The 13,913-nt window shown below is 38.3% G+C and overlaps 1 protein-coding gene and 1 pseudogene across 7 annotated transcripts in view; both read right to left on the bottom strand.

The window, feature by feature from the left end:
* The window catches only part of KIAA0825 (KIAA0825 ortholog), a 192,562-nt gene that overhangs the window by 58,575 nt on the left and 120,074 nt on the right, over positions 1-13,913 (bottom strand). The gene's annotated exons all lie outside the window — the stretch shown is intronic.
* Positions 6,753-6,953, bottom strand: LOC114606957 (U2 spliceosomal RNA; annotated as a pseudogene).

Raw genomic sequence — 13,913 nt, 5'->3', positions numbered from 1 at the left:
TCATCTGCAAATTGATAGCTCACCCAATAGGGTCTGGTGTGGTGGGAGCAGCAACAGTGCTCCAGCTGTAGGAAAGAGGAAGTCTTTTCCATTTACCCTCCAACATGTTAGTGCACTCCCTAGAAGTGCAGCAGGCTGAAATGACCCACTGAATTTTGGAAAGTATAATTACCCAAGGGCTATTTCGGTATCAGTCCAAAGTCTGATTGGCTTGAAAAATTAGCCAAGCTATTTCCACTTTTTAAAAAGTAGCTCAGCTTTTTTTTTTTAGCCTACTCAACCAGGGAAAGCCAAAATTAATATATTTCATTGCATCCATACATTTGTGTCACCACCCCACCCCTCCTGTCGCCACAGCCTCCCCCCTCCCCCCGGCGTGGCACTTAAAAGTGCCCTAGGTTTAAAGTGCTGTTCATATTTCAGTTCTTTAAAGGGATGTGGGAAGGAGAAGGATCTTCCAACCCAACACAAAAATATTTGCAGTGCTTCTCCCAGGGCCACAAATCTATGGCCTCTTCCTTTGGCCCCGTTGCTGTGGCCAGAAAAAATATCTTCAGCCTCTTCAGCGGCCAAAAATTATTTGACCACTTGCTGGCCTCTCCAGGAATGCTCATGTCCTTTGCCAGTTCAAATGGGTTGGAGATGAACCTGAGTGATGCAGGGTAGGCTTCAATGAGGCCTGTCCCCAAAAGACTGCCCCCTAATTTGGCCCATTCAGATTTAACTTGAAGGAGAGTCCCGATACTCCCTGTGGCTGACGTTGATGCCCACTAGTCATGCGGGAATATTTTTGGCCCCCTCCCCTGCACATGTGCGCCAGACTATAGGTGCTGCTCCCACAGAGACAGTAAGCCGTCTTTCAGTGTATTAATACATTTCTAAAAACACTGTTGTTAATCAGGAATGAGGTAGAAGCAGCTAACATCCATGAACCATTTTTACATTCAGTTTGCTTTAATAGCTTATAGTTTATAGTATATGATTTAAAAAGCTTGGCTAATAGACCTGAAATTTAAATAAAATTCCAGGTTCAATTCAAGTTGCTGTTGCTGACTTTTAAAGCTCCTCTTATCTTGGACTTGCATTTCTCTGAGAATACTTTTCCTCCTGTGCTACCTCATCATACATACATATTTAAAAGATGTGCAGCGTTCTAATAATGAAAGAAGTTAGATATTGTGTGGAAAGGAGCAAAAAAAAAATCTAAATCTGCAGAGTGGGCTTACTCTAAAGGCACATCAGGGAATTGTTTTGTTTTGCGGAGAAAGATTACAGTTGCGATAGTATTTTAGAAGCTCCATTCTTTATGTGCTGAGATTTTAATGTGGTTCGCTTTTACTGTCTTCTTGAAAGCTACCTTCTAGAGTAGGATAGAAAGAGATACATACATAAAATTAAAACAAATGTTATTTTTTTGAGAAATGATGCATGTCTGCATATACACATAGAAGACCGAGGGAGTATATTAGCTGCAGGCCCATCCAGTCCTTGAACCCTATGTGGAGACTGCCAAAAAGCTCACCAATTAGTGATGTACACACAATGTGGATTTTAGATACAAACAGAAAAGCATCTCTCTCTTTCCCCTCCTGAAACTCTAAGCCAAAATAGTCGCTGAGCGCAACATTTTATTTATCTGCACAGGAGAGGCCACTGGCATGTAGCAAGGAGGAACTACTTGTTATCACATTTAGGGGGTGTAAGGGCTGCTTCGGCAAATTCTATGGATGCTAATGCTCCCATTGCTTCTCTTTTTGATTTTTTTAAAAAAACTGCCCCACAACATCCCCTGCTGTTGGTGCCACTGTAAAATTTCAGGTAATGAGGTAAGGGGCACACTCAGGTTCTTTACATGCCAAGATGAGGAAAATTAATTTTAATGCTAAAAAGATGAGAGTACTGGTGCAGACGGTCACTAAATGCGACCAGCTGCTCTATGGAATCTGGAAAGGGAATCTGTTAGAAGCTGAACAAAAGTGGAATAGGTTGCTGTCCTCCAACAGCACAGCAAAGGAGAAGAAGAGTATTAAAAACAACTTTAAACCTGTATTATGTGAACTGTGAAGTGAGAAAAGATCACAAAGTGGTTTATGAATGAAAAGCAAAAAATAATATGTATAACTTACACATTTTCAGCCATCGTTCAGATCTCCATTTAGCACCTACCCATGGCTCAAGCAAATTTGACACTTCTGAGGAGGGACAAACAAAATGTTGGCTGAAGAGGGGAATAGTCTAGAGATAGGGCAACTGCAACTGCTTCAGTCAAAATGCAAGATTCAGCCAGGGTATGAATGGGGAGAGTCTTGAAAGAACTCCCTAAAGTAAGGCAAGGGGAAGGAAAACAGATTTTTGATGGAAGGCTACCAACCTGATTCCAAAATCATTGAAAAGGCATATTTTGGTCAATACTGTTCCTGAATATTGTGTGCATGTGTGTATTCCTGTGTTGATATGATCGTGATAGTCAAAATAATAACAAATGAATTAATACACTAGCCATAAATATTTTTATTTATTTTTAATTATTGTTTAATTGCCTGATTGTATCAATTGCTAAACCCCTAATTACTAATTCTTTAAGTATTAGCAGTTTTGTTACTGGCTTGCTGATACTATGCTTTTTTCTTATTGTTATTTCCTATTTAATTTCTGTATAAATATGCTTTTTTAAAGAATGAATTTAAACACACCTATACAAGGGGGTGGGGAGTTGGTAAGAATAATTCCAGCAACGTATAACAGAATGTGTATTTCTCAGTTTGACAGTATGAGTCATTATAGTGTAGAGTCCTGCATTCTGCTCAGGGCAAATGAATCATCAGGTAGTTTGTTTATGTATATATTTAAAAGATTTCTATACTACCCTTCATTTTTCTAAGTTTGTTCTTCAGTTCAGAACCACTATGCATAATCATTTCATTGAAAGTGATAATCAAAAATATTTAACTGCTTGTTTTCATAAAAGTATAAGTAAAAGGTAAAGGACCCCTGGACAGTTAAGTCCAGTCAAAGGCAACTCTGTTGCCCATGCAATACTGTGTCAATGACAGTTCATTTTAAAACAGTCCTGCTTTAGGCTTAATTAGAGTGCACATTTGTTTCTTAGGATCTGGAATAGGCTCAATAAAACAAAGAACTTCTTGCAGCAGTTCTGATGGAAATCAACACCTCAAACTATCTATCTGCCACAGGAGGTGCTTTTGGCTGTTGTTTCGGTACAGGTGGGCTACTTGCAGTTTGGGAGCTGCATGTGACCTCAAACTCAATCTATGCGTCCCCCAACATTTCCTAAAGCAGTTCCATTCTTTCATCCTACCAGGGTTAATACCCCTCAAAGAATAAAGACTGCCTACTCCGTTTTACAGATACCTAATACTTGACCCCTTAATAGCTATAATTTCCTTATTTCTCACTCACATGTGCCTCACTACTCTCATAATTTCCAAATAAATTCCAATGAAATCTATAATCTATGTTAATTAAATGACACATCTGCCTGGAGTGAAATACTAGATTTTGAGGAAATTATCTTTGTTAACTATCCATTACCAGACTATCTTGGCCCTGGTCAAACAAATGCTTGGAGCAGGCCTTCCCACATGCTGTTCCCATTGCCCTTACTGTGAAGTGAAGAAGTTTACAAAAGGGGAGGACCAGTGGCTATTTGAGCACAGTACTTTCCCATACCATGAAAGATTTAACTGTACAATATTGCAGAAGTTCCCACAGCCAAATATTTATTCATTTTTTATTTTTTAAAAAGTATACTTTACCTTATCACACTTTAACCCTCAGGGCACTGTACAGTCAAATGCCAAACTTTTAAAAAAAAAAAATAATCAAAGTAATTTATGGAACAAACAAAGTAGCAGTAAAAACAGTAAAATAAAACAGTAAAATAAAACAAGCAATAAAACAAGCAAGTGAAAGTAGCAGAAAAATAGCAAAACATAGTGGATACAATAAGACTAGTCACCTAGCATCAAAAACATGAGAGTAATTATGAGCTGAGCCTCCCAGGGGATAGCATTCCACAAATGAAGTCCCTCTGTCGAGCTGCCCCTAAGAAGAGAGGGACACCCAACAAAGAGCCACAATGAAAGTTTTAGTATATTGGCAGATATATGTGGAAGAAGGGAGTTCTCCAGGTATCTAGGTCCCAGTGGTGGTTGGTCACCCTTGGACCTGGTGGGATGGCTTGTGTCCAAGCGGGTCATGTAAGTGGCACCAATAAAGTCACATGGGTGGAGCCAAGCTGCACTGGTTTTCTTCCCATCGTCCTCCCTTGTAAAGGTGTGGACCCAAAAGCTTTGCAATTGTACAAGTACTTAGCAGCTACTAAACTGAAAAGTGTCTCACCTTAGTCTAGAAAGTGTGTCACAATTTCTTGTGCGGGTTGATGTCACAGTAACCATACATTACTCAGAAGGAAGCCCCACTGAAGGATGGGGAAAGGGTCCCCCTCCGCTCACAGCTCTTTCTTCATCCTCAGTTCTCTCCTCCAGCTGCACTCTAAATCCCCCTATGACCTAATTCAGCAGTTTCCTGAAGATGTTGAACCATAATGGAACAGTCATGAGGCCAAGCAGTAATCTCCCAGCACCACCTTCTGATAATAACTCTCTTGGTAGAAGCCGAATTATTGTAATGCACTGCCTCCAACATCCCATCCAGACTGCCCACACAGAAAGATAACATGGTCTATGGCAGGGGCTGTCAACATGGACCTCACTGCCCACTAGTGGGCGTTTCAGGCTTCTAGGTGGGTAGTAAGGGGTTCTACAGCACAAGCTGGATCCTCCTTCCATCAAGCACTGGTGGGCGGTAAGGAAATTTAACCATTCAAGAAAAATGCATTAGTGGGCGGTAGGTATAAAAAGGTTGACTACCCCTGATCTATGGTATCAAAAGTCCCTGAAACATCTAGGAAAATTAGTAGGGTCACAGTACCCCTCTTATCTCAGTATGGGCCACCATTAGGGCAACCAAGGTAATTTTGTGCCCAACCAGAACTATAAACAGAAAAGGGAATGTTCTTTTCTGCACTATGTAGCTTCCCGCATTAGTGCATTCAAGTTCAAGACACCATTGCCCACCACTGGCATGCAGCCCTCCCAAGGTTCTCCATGAACTTTCTAAAATTCCATTTAAAAGTGGGGACAATCCTGGTCCCCCTTTTTTTACCAAAGTAAAATATTTACCAGATAAAAAATATTTTATACTAGGTGGCTAGAACTGCACACAGAATCATCAGTGTAATCATGACATAGATTAGAGGCCTCATTATACGTCCTTTTTTTTTACTCTCAATCTTTCCTAATAGTTTCTTACACTGAATTTGAATTTTCAACCACTGCAGCGTATTGAGTTGACGTATTCAGTGAGCCTTCCACCACAACTCCCCTTCCTGAATATTCAATTCATATTCAATTCACATGTTACCTTCCATGTAAGTTACATGCCCTGCCAATCAACAGATTGTTGAGAAATTAATTACCCAAAGCCTAGCCAATTCCCTTTAAAACCTTTGTGGAGACACACATTGCAGTCTCTCCAAGGATACTAAGAAGATGCCCAGCTCCATTGCTGTGTGCTGGCTGGTGGTCTGAAGAGGACCTTGCCCTCAGTGCTCTTAGATGAGGATAGGCTTAAGCAACTAACAGGGATTGCAATGGCCCAGTGCACATCATTGCTACCTTGTCTCAATCTCTCCAGCCCGATGTCTCTTCACTGTGAAACCATATAATTTGTTACTCTTACTACTATGTCATACCTCACTTGTCAGTAATGCAGATATACATTCTGAGAATTTAGTCAGGGGACTCCCTAAAGCACAGGCTTCTTCCTTTGCTATTGTTGTTGAGGGTTTTTTGTGTGCAAATGCAAAACATATTATCTAAGACTTTCTGTCATAAAATAAGAGTGGATGAACTAAAGGTTCTGACCAGTGGAACATACTTCAAGATGAAGCATACCATAGCAACTAAAATGAAAACCTTAAGAGTGCTCGAGAGAGAGAGAGCACGTCTTGCCCAAGCTCACCATCTGACAGGCGTGTATTTATCCTTTTTTCAAAAGAGCTTCCAGAGAAGATCAATAGTTCAGTACTCAAAAGACACTCCTAGCAGAAGTACCCTTGAATTTTAAATTAGTGGAACTTGGGGCTGGTGAACAGTTAGAAAAAAACAAGAGCCCCAAGCAAGTACATCAATAGACCTCCCACTTCATATTACTAATTATGAGTAGCTGATAATTTACAAAAACTTTTATAAACTCCTCTTAATGAGACAAAATATATAACATAAATATCATATATACCAAAACATATATATCTATATACATATATACATATATCACATACCCTTAACATTTGAGGAAAGGAAAAGTTGTTCAGAGATTATGGTTTGGGGTTAGTCTTTACAGAATAGCTTCAGATTTTTCACATTTCCTCCTTGCACTTCTGACAGCAAGTTCAATTATATTTCCCTTATAGGAGATGTGCTACATTAAGTGCGACTTCCCACACTGGAAGAAGGAAAACCAAATAGTACATCTTGCCTTTGACATGATATGCAGTGTTTTACCTATTGTGTTTTACCTAATGTTTGCCCCTAGTTTTTAAGAGCCAGTATATGCCAGGGGATAATGTGCGTAGGTGCCTGGGTTCAAGACTGACTCCTAGCTCAATCTTTGGATTGCTGAGTAGCCTTGGCTACTCCATTTCTCATTTGTAAAATAGGAGTAATACTGACCTGCCTTCTGAGAGAGAAAAAGAACACGAAACACTTGCTCATTAGAAGTCACCATTTTGGTACCTAGCCACTGAAAACATGGCAGGAAAGTCTATTAGAAAAGTAATTCTACTTAATAATTAATTATGAGATCGTATTTTATTAAACTGATAAGAGCAGATACTACACTTGATCTTAGCTAAAAGGCCAAGAAGCAATAAGATATTTTATGAATTCCTGTGAACTCCTGTGAGATCGTATTTTATGAATTCCTGTGAACTCCCCCTAACCCCCCCCCCCCCAAGATCAGAAAACAGCACATACAGCTTCAAACTATGTTATAGATTCACAGGACTGGAACCATTTTTGTTCTATTGTATGCTACTTCTTGGGGGATATCTCTCTAAAGAAACTTAGGTTTTTATATTCTAAACCCTTCAAGTGCCTTCCTAATATTCAAGTTGTTAATCTTGAGAGATGATGATGATGATGATGATAAACAACTCTGGGCAGTTTCCAGCAAAATATTAAAATACAGTAATTTTTTAAAAAATTTAAACATTTTTGCCCCACCACTTGACTCAAGCAACCCAGACTTGTTCGATTCAAAGTAATTTTTTTTCAGTACTACACAGCCTCATGTTTACAATTTATTTTTAAGTCTTTCTAAAGAGGCATATGCAAATTATAGCATATTATAACAATATAACAAAACAATGTGTAATTAAAATAATTTTAAAATGTTATGTTATGAGCATCATATTTGAAATTAATATATCTGAAAATAGTATTTTACAAGATATGGCTGAAAGTCTATGGTATAACAGGTTATAACTCATTTATACCTTATTAGATGCTTCCCTTTCTTCCATAATACTGTTCATCTAGCCTACACTTCATGCTCAAGTCATGCAGATTGGAGTTGACTCTCAATTACACAAAGTCTTTCTCCAAAGATGACAGTCCAAATACAGTAGAGATAAAATACATCAAGGTTTAAAATAGGTCCGTTCAGCCCCAGTGCCGCTTCATCATGAAATGATATAATTCACTGATGCCTCTGCCTAGCCTAACATATGTTCTATTCACAGCCTGCGTCATTCTTCATTTGTAATTATTTCCCTTTTTTTTAACCCATCTTGTAATACTTTGCTTGGCTGAAGACAAATACTGAAAAGCAAAAGAAGTATTATCATATGATGACCTGTTCCAGGGTATTAAACCCCTGTCAAGGTTTGATTCTAACATGGGGTATCGATGACAGTACATCAATTCAAGCATCATGTCCTGAATTAGACTATATTAATTATCACTTGAGTGCAGTATGCATGAAAGTGCTGTTTCATTGACTAAAAAGATTTGACTGAATAAAAATCCATTTCTCATCTGGTTGCTTATGGATAAAGACATTTGCTCTCTTTGCCTTGGATTGCTCTTTATTAAATATGATATTTATAAGATTGTTTGAATAAATTGTCTCATTCAACAACAGACTTAAGTATTTTTAAACAAAGAAAATTAAATGGATTGTCTACTGATGGTTACTATTTAATCATATAGCATTGTGAATAAATTAGGTGAATGCTATGTTTAAAAAGAATACTATGTGAATAAATTAGGTGAATACTATGTTAAAAAAGAAATATGAAAACAAAAAGTGCAATATACTCACTTTAGAATCCCATATATTAAAAAATAAGAGTAAATTGGGGAAAAAATTAAACAGAAGAACATTAAACTACTGAAAAAATATGCAAGGAAAGCAATACAAGAGAATGAAATCTTAAAATATCCTTTAACTGAAAAACTAGTGTTAAAATATATATATTCATAATAAAACCTGATAGGTTTGTGTTTATTTTAGGTCATTGCTCAGAGGTATTATATATAATCATACCTCTTTATATGTGAGTCAAGGGATAAAATATGATGGCATGGATCCTGAGATAAGTGAAATTAAAGAAGTTCATAGAAGGGAAGTTCTCTCTCCCTTCCCTTCTTTTTAAACACCTATGTCCCCATAAAATCTCTCTGGAAGGTTGGGGTCCCTTCTGAACAATGTACAATGGAGCACAGCATAACAGTGATGAGTCTGCTTGTCTCCTGCGGCTAATAGCAGACTCCAATCCACAGAAGATGAGGTGGATGAGAACCATACAAATGCAAGGCCATTACTTTTTAAAGCAAACGAACAGTGCTATTTTCTAGAAAAAGAGGGGTCAGAACTCCCTTATTCTCTTATGACGGCAATAGCGGCCACCTGAGAAGTGCTGGAACTCAGTTCTGGCAAGTTCCAGCTGAAAAAAGTCCTGAGCTTAACTCAACCTTAAACAGCAGGAACCAATATAACTCACTTTGGCGCTTAAGAAATTGACAAACCTTAATATGATTTTCAACTGTGTTTCAACCTATACTCCAGACAAAAGCACAAACAATTGTCAGTTTGCAATGGAAGCAACAACCTCTCATCAAAGTTATCAGTGGGAGGATAAACAAAAGAGCAGTTAGTATTCACAAGAAATTCAGGTACCTTTGAAAGAGGATTCACTGTTACTATTTTAACAAGCAAGACCTTGTTGCAGTGCTTCCCTGGTATGTGTGTTTTGCCTGAATATGTTGCTGAGGTGGCTTAAAACGCATGCACACACACACAATTTAATCCCTACTCTAATTTGGGTCTTACTTCATGTGCAGAAATTATTTATTGCTTTTAAACATTAAAATAGTGCAACCAGTCTACAGGCAAGTCAATGGAACGTGAGATGTCTCCATGCAATTATTAAGTGCTTGATTTGGTCTAGAAAGAGATGTGAAGGGGCAATTTAAGTAGCCCCAGCTGTGGCCTGGAGTATCAACCATGGACTACATTGCAAGGGTGCTGTAAGCTATTTTCTCTCAGCACAGCTCTTCTTCTTGCACTTACTAGTACAATAGTGAGCTATACTGCAGGCTTATTGTATACTCCTCTCTCACTGCAATCTGTAACGCAGTGAAAAAAGCAATGGATAAAACAGCAAGGTTACTGTAAGCTACTCACTTAGCTCCAGCCCAACTCTCAACCTGTAATAGCCAGTGCAGGGCTGACATAAATCGGCCAGAGACTGATCTGCAGTATTCAGTGTGAATTACACAACACAGCTGTCATTAGTGCAGCAACAACCCCTATGAAGTACATTTGTTCTGGAATTTGCTATAGTAGTGGGTTTTTGTTTTGTTTTTGAGTGTTTCACAATACATAAAAACTGAGTTAGAGCAGGAACTCTTATATCTAGGCTGTGTCTGAGAACATGGTTTGTTTCCAATCCATGCTACATTTATTTCTTTATCTTCTCCACTGATGTCTAAGAGGACAAATCCCTGTGTGAACTAGGAAGTGACCTATCCTAAATAGTTTACATTTGCTCTCTTATTTATTTTATGTTTATTATACATATAAATAATGTAACACATTTATTAGGAATTTAGCTTGATAGATTTATGGAAATGTAAAATAATTGCAAGTTTCTTTCTTGTGTAGTTATTTTATTTTTATTTATTTACAACTTCTTAAAAAAACTGAGACAGTTCTTTCTGTGTTTCTCTGTCCTCCTATTCCAGCTACTTCATTCTATTTCCCCTCCTATCTGATTGTCTATTTTATTCATACTCAGGCAGCCAACATTCTGTGTCACTGAGTTATTGTAGAGCTAGATTCTTTTTCTCTCTGAAAGGTTTTTTGCTTACCTGCACACCTTACAGGCATCCTGAGTCTACTGATACATGTTTTGTGGGTGGATGGTGCAGTTATATATATGTGTGTGTGTATCCAAAATTACACTGCCCACCCACAAAAAAGGTGTGTGTTTCTGTGTGTGTGTGTGTGCATATGCTTCATCATTACCTGAATACAGGTTGCAGATATTTCCCTCTCCTCTCTGCTGATTAGCTGAGCTCAGATTAGCATTCAGCTCTATGTAGTTTGTATTTTCCAGGAGTTCCACTAACATATATGAAAGCAGGAGTATGCCTATTTTGCAAAAATGTAGACTGTAACTAACAAGGGTAACTTCCAGTGTGCAATAGTTTTATGTCATTGCACCTTACTCATAGCAAACTGCTTTGTTGGTCCCCTGAAAAAGAGTATGCATTACTGTAGATGCAAGATCAATCTTTATGTCTTATATAATTTAAAGGGAGTATTTGGTTTGTAATGGTTATCTTTAATTAACAGTATTCAAAACTTAAGCATACATATTGGCAGTTTTGTGCTGTAAGTAATACATATCTAAAAGGGGAGCTCTTAAGACCAAGATCTAAAATTACCTAGCTGAATTACTACTTAACTATGGCTTCATATAAGGCTCCTCACACATTGGCGTATCTGGCTAGCAGACCCAGGTTCCATGAATGAGCAGAGAAGTAAACATTAGCTAGACCTCTTAGAACATAGTTATTCTATCTTTAGTACCCAGTTGTTCTTGAGCACCAGTTCCAGTCATCCCCAGCCAGCTTTGAGAATGGTCATGGATGGCGAGAGGTGTAGACCAACAACATTTGGTTTAAGGTATCACCTACAAAAATTCTACCATGGTTGTGTGCCAGCAAGACACAAAAAAAGAAGGCTTGCCATTGTAGAAGTCACATCCATATATTCCACTTTCTATTGTACTGCTCTTCTCTGCTGGGCAACCAGACAGCTTACACTGTTGCACACTGTGACTTTACTGATGTAGTATTCTAATTTACAGAGCACAGTCCTCTGTCTGAAGGTGTCCTCAGTTTGGTTCTGTTCAGTTAATAGAAGGGAAAACAGGGGTAGGCATTGAAGTTGCCCATCAGCAGTTTGCACACAAGCCACAGTCTCCCCCACTATCGTGAGATATGTATTTTGATTTAAATTATATTAACTATGTCTAATTTGCACCTATACTTCTAAATTAGCCTATGCAGGTTGCATGCAGAAGCCTATGCAAATTTTATGAAAATCTATGTCCCCATTTCTTTTTTGCTGACACATTTCCTCTTTGTTGGAATGTGCAAGTGCCATCCATAAGTTCCCATCCTTGCAAAATGCTTGTTGATCTCACACAAAATCCAGTACAAATGAGTGCAGAAATGTGTGCATTGCCTAGGTAGGCACAGGTACCGGTAGAACATAGGCTCCAAAGATCTGAGAGACCATCTTCAATCCTACCAACCTTCTTCCACACTCAGAAGTGTGAGGACTGGCAACTTAGACAGGGCTTCCTCTGTGGCAGCCCCTAAATTGTAGAACTCCCTCCTCACAGTGGTGCATCCAACATCTTCACTGGTATGGTTTTTGCCATGTGCTGAAGACACACCTCTCTACCCTGACCTTTGACAGTTAAGGTATTTAGTTTTTTTGTGACCCACTGCCTTTTCTGAATTTGCTGTATTCCATTTTGGAACAGTTTTATGTCTTTGAAAATCATTGTGATTTTTATCTGTTTAAAACTGTATTTCCTATTTGTTATAACCTGCCCTAGGACTTCATGATGAAGGGTAACTAATAAATCTTAAAAATAAATACTGCAGAAAGATTCAAAGCCTTCTCTTGTGGGCCTGTAGCCTGTAAGTTCTTCATAAAAACCATCTAACATCTGGACCATGATGTTGATTGGTTGTTGTGATTGGAAAGGCACTTCTTTTCCTGTCTGGCCCTGGCTGTGTTTCTGTCAAAAGGATTGTTTGCCAACTGCTTCTGGCTGTGTCTGGAATGTCAAGGGATTCTTCAAGCCTATTTTAGGAAGCCCATCAGCTTGCATTTAGCAGTTGCTGCCCTACTTCCCAGTACATTATGGAAGCCTGAGCTGGGGATGGCATTGTGAATTCATTTCTGGGAGTATGCTTCGGCACAGTATGTAGGAGAAGCGTAGTTTCTATGACACCCCCCCCCCCCCGATTTCACCTAGGGATTAAAAAACGTGTTAATTTTGGTTCTGCTTCTCATTTTGCCAGTCTTAAATTCAGTTTTTAAAAAATTCTCCTGAAAATTCTTCAGCATTTTAGTCTGAATTTATCCAAATAAACACATTTTATATGCAGTTTTGACTAATGTACACATTTTTGCAATTAGTTTATCCAAACATAATGCACACCTGTATGCAATTTTCACAAATATATTAATTTTTATGCACACTTTAACATAACATATGCATTTTTGTCATTATTGTTTGATTGAAGAGTGCTTGTAAAATTAGGATAAGTGTGAATTTGATAAATTTGCCTTTAAATATGAACCCAATTGAATTTCTCCCCTAATTCCAGCATAGCATGTTCACTGATGTCTTTCATGTAAGACTAATGAGGCGAAATTCTTAGGAGCATCACTGTGGTTGTTGGATGGGAAAGGAGTTGTTAGGGATGCTATGGGAGTGGCTGTTCTTGCTATGTTGACTTTCCACCTTACTAGTCTTAATGCATTTTTTACATTGCTGTTCATGCTTACAGAATCACAACTAGCCCTGCTGGTTTAAAACCAGCTTAGCAGTGGCTAGCATAACAGGACCAGAGGATTGCTTGCCCCACCAGCAACCAAAAACAACACAGGAAGAATCCAACTCATATTTACTGAGAAATTAAATTGATTTCAATTGTTTTCTAAGTAAGTGTGCTTAAAATTACAGGCTTCTCAAATTTTTTTACACATACTTCAGATATGCTTATAGCATTCTTATAAGTTTATTGATTTTTCAAGTGTCAGTTTTTCTGAGGTGTCAGACATGCCCATATTTTTTGAGAAAGGCTGTTTCTTTTTTATGTATTGGCTCTACTCTCTTAGTACAGTATTTTGGCAAACTCTGCAGGTTCTCTAAATGAAGATTCCCCCCCTCTTGTTCCATGTATCAGGAGACCATTTTAATTCACTCAAACTAAATTCTCAAAGGCACTGGTATACATGGTTACGTAGGAGCCAATATCCCAGCTATCAGTTTTCATACAGTCTGGCTGGACCTTTACATTACTTCTGTCCTGCATTTATTGTTCTTTCATTGCAACTGTCAGCTTTTCCTGACAGCACATTATAGAACACATGGCTACAAAGTCGGTATCAATCAGGCCAAGATCATGCAGATATAAGTAGCAGACTTTTGATAATGGGTCAGAAATCAAATCATTTTGGTTTAAACATAAGATTCTTAAACCTACTAACCCAGAGGGATCTCCCTTTTACTTCCA

Source organism: Podarcis muralis, chromosome 11 (genome assembly GCF_964188315.1).
Source record: "Podarcis muralis chromosome 11, rPodMur119.hap1.1, whole genome shotgun sequence".
Lineage (NCBI taxonomy): Eukaryota > Metazoa > Chordata > Lepidosauria > Squamata > Lacertidae > Podarcis > Podarcis muralis.
Note: the sequence above shows the minus strand (reverse complement) of the source record. Positions and strands in the feature narration are given on the sequence as shown.